At 43.5% G+C, this 3,182-nt stretch overlaps 1 non-coding gene across 1 annotated transcript; it reads right to left on the bottom strand.

Moving 5' to 3' along the window:
• Positions 1-2,014: 2,014 nt before the first annotated feature.
• On the bottom strand, positions 2,015-2,121 carry LOC137937907 (small nucleolar RNA R71). Its single transcript, XR_011109694.1, has one exon. It is a non-coding gene; the product is annotated as a small nucleolar RNA R71 (small nucleolar RNA).
• Positions 2,122-3,182: the final 1,061 nt, after the last annotated feature.

The following is a 3,182-nucleotide window of genomic DNA, read 5'->3' as shown; positions in this document are numbered from 1 at the left end:
ACTAATCACTGTCGATATTGCATATTTCTCTCTCCTGAATTATATTTCATTATTTTTTAGTCTTATTTCTTCCTGAAATGCTTTTTATAGATTCAATTATGGAATTTCAGGAGAATTTGGGTGGAGAAGAAGATATTTACCAAAATGCCCTTAGTGAAATGGAGGTAATTTCTAGGGCAAATCGTTTTAAAATAAGAAAATCATATTTAAAGAAGAAGAGGGGCGTGAAGAGGAGAGAGCGTAAAGAGAAGAGGAGTAGAGACCAAAAGGGAGGACTTTGACCGGAAACAGGGGAGGACCCGAGAGGAGTTCCCCACCGCTGTTCGCCGGCCAAGACCTTTCGCCGGCCAAGACCTTTCGCCACCGTCGTCCACCACCATCAGGCAACCGAGAACAGACCCGAGGAGAGCTCGAGAGAGTCTCCGTCGCGGCGAGTTCGACGCTGCCATTCTTTGCTCGCCAGGCCGGGAGGGGATCCGAGAGGGCTTCTCCGGCGCCACTTCCGTTTTCAGACCATCCTCCGGCGTCGTTTACATATTCCGACCAGTCCCGGAGCCATTCCGACTCTAACCGAGACTCGAGAGAGCCGGTTAGAGAACGTCAGCTCTGTTTCGCTCTTCGCCGGACATTACCTCCGGCCGTCGGCTTCTAACCGTCGTCTCTACCTCCGGCCACTCACTATTGCTACCCGACGCCACCAATTTCCGGAAATCGCAGCACCCGTGAGAACGAGTTGCTGCCCGAGCGAGAGGAGGAAGAAGGGGAGTAATTCGTCATTATTGAATTTGATTTTTTATATGGTTTGAACTTAGGTTTTGAATGTTAATTGAATCTGATTTGATAATTAAGGTTTATTTGAGATTTGTTTTCTTGATATTTGATTAAATTAGTTAATTAGGGTAAGATTATAATTGAGGTTAGATTTTGGTATTTTAATCCGATTTCTGTCTTTAACTCTAGGCGCCCGAGAGGGGCTAGACGCAAGGATTGAGAAATCTGGATTCGTAGTTACGTGGCGCTCGAGAGAGGCACGAATCACGATAAAATCCAGAGTTGACGTTCCCTATTGTGCAAGTAGTTAATTAAATTATTGCTTGATAATTTAGGATATAATTAGTATTTAGTTCATATTAATTCATCATATTTGGTTAGGCTAGTTGACTGAAGAATACACGAAATTCAATCCTCCCTGTGGATATGACCCTCGCTTACTGCTAGATTACATGAACGATTCGTACGCTTGCGAGGTATAAAAGTCGATGTAACTAAAATTCTACATCAAGTTTTTGGCGCCGTTGCCGGGGAGGCACGTATTAAGCGTATATCTTTGTTCTCCATAGTCTTAGGTTAGATTTTATTTTATTTTATTTTTGTTTTTATTTTTATTTTTTTATTTTTTTTGCTTTCATAATTTTAGTTTGGTATTTTTTATGAAATTATTTTTATTTCTTCTAGTTAGTTCATATTTTTAGTAGCGAGTTTGTTAGCTTAATTTGATAGTTCATTTTGTTTTTTTTGTGTTTTTATGCACGGGCGCCGCTCCCTAGGTGGACCATTAGCTCCCTTTGTTGAAGAGGTAGAACATATTTGTAGGAAAACACCCGAAGTCAAGTTAGGAGCTACCATGGCCAATCAGGGCGAACCATTACAGTTACCTGCAGCAAGTGACCGTAGAGCCCTGAGGGATTATTCTATCCCATCCCACTTCACATCACCTTCTTGCATTATATTGCCACCCACTACTGCCGCCAGTTATGAGTTGAAACCGGGTGTGATCCAACTCCTCCCTACATTCTATGGGTTGGATAAGGAGAACCCATATTACCACATCAAGGAATTCTTAGATATTTGTGCAACTTTTAAATTCCAGAATTTCTCAGATGACTCTATTCGGTTAAGACTTTTTCCATTTTCACTTAAGGATAAGGCCAAGTCTTGGCTTAATTCCTTGGAGGTGGGCAACATTACTTCATGGGACACGTTAGTCACAAAATTTCCCATTCAGAGAACTACAGCCCTCAGGAGAGAAATCTCCAACTTTATGCAGCAGGAGGGTGAACACTTTTATGAGGCTTGGGAGAAATGGAAGGATTTGATTCGTAGGTGTCCGCATCATGGGTTTGAGAAATGGCATTTAGTGCAATACTTTTATCAAGGTCTTACACCCCAGGTTAGATCCATGGTAGACGCAACGAGTGGTGGGAGTTTGATGGGTAAGAGTGCTAGTGAGGCGTGGGACTTCTTTGAAACGTTGAGTGATCAATCTCAGCAATGGGGTTCGTCATTTAATGTTGATAGGAGATCCCACGAAACCAAAAGAGGGGGTCTCTACGAGGTTAGTGAAACACCTATGCTCATGGCCAGGATTGAGGGGTTGACTAGAAAAATTGATGCCCTTATGGTGTCCAAGAGTTCACCTGATCCTAACCCATCTACTATCTGTGCCATATGCTCTGGTTCATCTCATCCCACACAAATGTGTCCATCTAGTTCATCCTACCCAGAGCTCATTGAGGACTTGAATGCAGTCCAGAATTTTCATAGACCAAACCGGAACGATCCTTTTTCAGAAACATATAATTCGGGTTGGGCTAGGCACCCAAATTTCTCATGGTCCAAGGGCCCATAGGTTGGGGGTCCTCCAGGGTTTACTCAACCCCAAGCTCCGCGCCCACACTTCACCCAACAACCATTGATTCCACAAAAACCTTCACTTGAGGATACACTTCAATTATTCATGCAGAATACACAGTCCTCCATTGCCAAACTTGAAATGCAAGTGAGTCAGTTGGCCAGCCACATGAGTGAACAAGCACAAAATAGACTCCCGAGTCAAACCATTCCTAACCCCAAAATCACACATGAGAGTGAGTTGAGTTTCAAACCCCACCATGAGCAAGCAAAAGCCATAACCACCCTTAGGAGTGGTCATGAGTTGAACAATGGGGTAGGGACCACTAAGTCTAAGGAGTCAAAGGATGACAATGGGGACACATCATTGAGTGACGAACCTCCAAGTTCTCCACCAACAACCAAGCAGATCCCTAACCAAGTCCCACTAGCTCCTTATCCGCAGAGGTTATCGGGCCCACCTAGGAAAGGAGATAGCATGCATGAAACGTTGGAACTGTTTAGTAAGGTTCACATTAACATTCCACTTCTTGATGCTATTAGGCAAGTCC

The sequence above is a fragment of the Aristolochia californica genome, unplaced genomic scaffold (assembly GCF_029961685.1).
Source record: "Aristolochia californica isolate CCGP_79_NKW_82.1479 unplaced genomic scaffold, dmAriCali1.0.hap1 SCAF_7, whole genome shotgun sequence".
Lineage (NCBI taxonomy): Eukaryota > Viridiplantae > Streptophyta > Magnoliopsida > Piperales > Aristolochiaceae > Aristolochia > Aristolochia californica.
The sequence above is the reverse complement of the archived record's forward strand: the minus strand, read 5'-3'. Positions and strand labels throughout refer to the sequence as shown.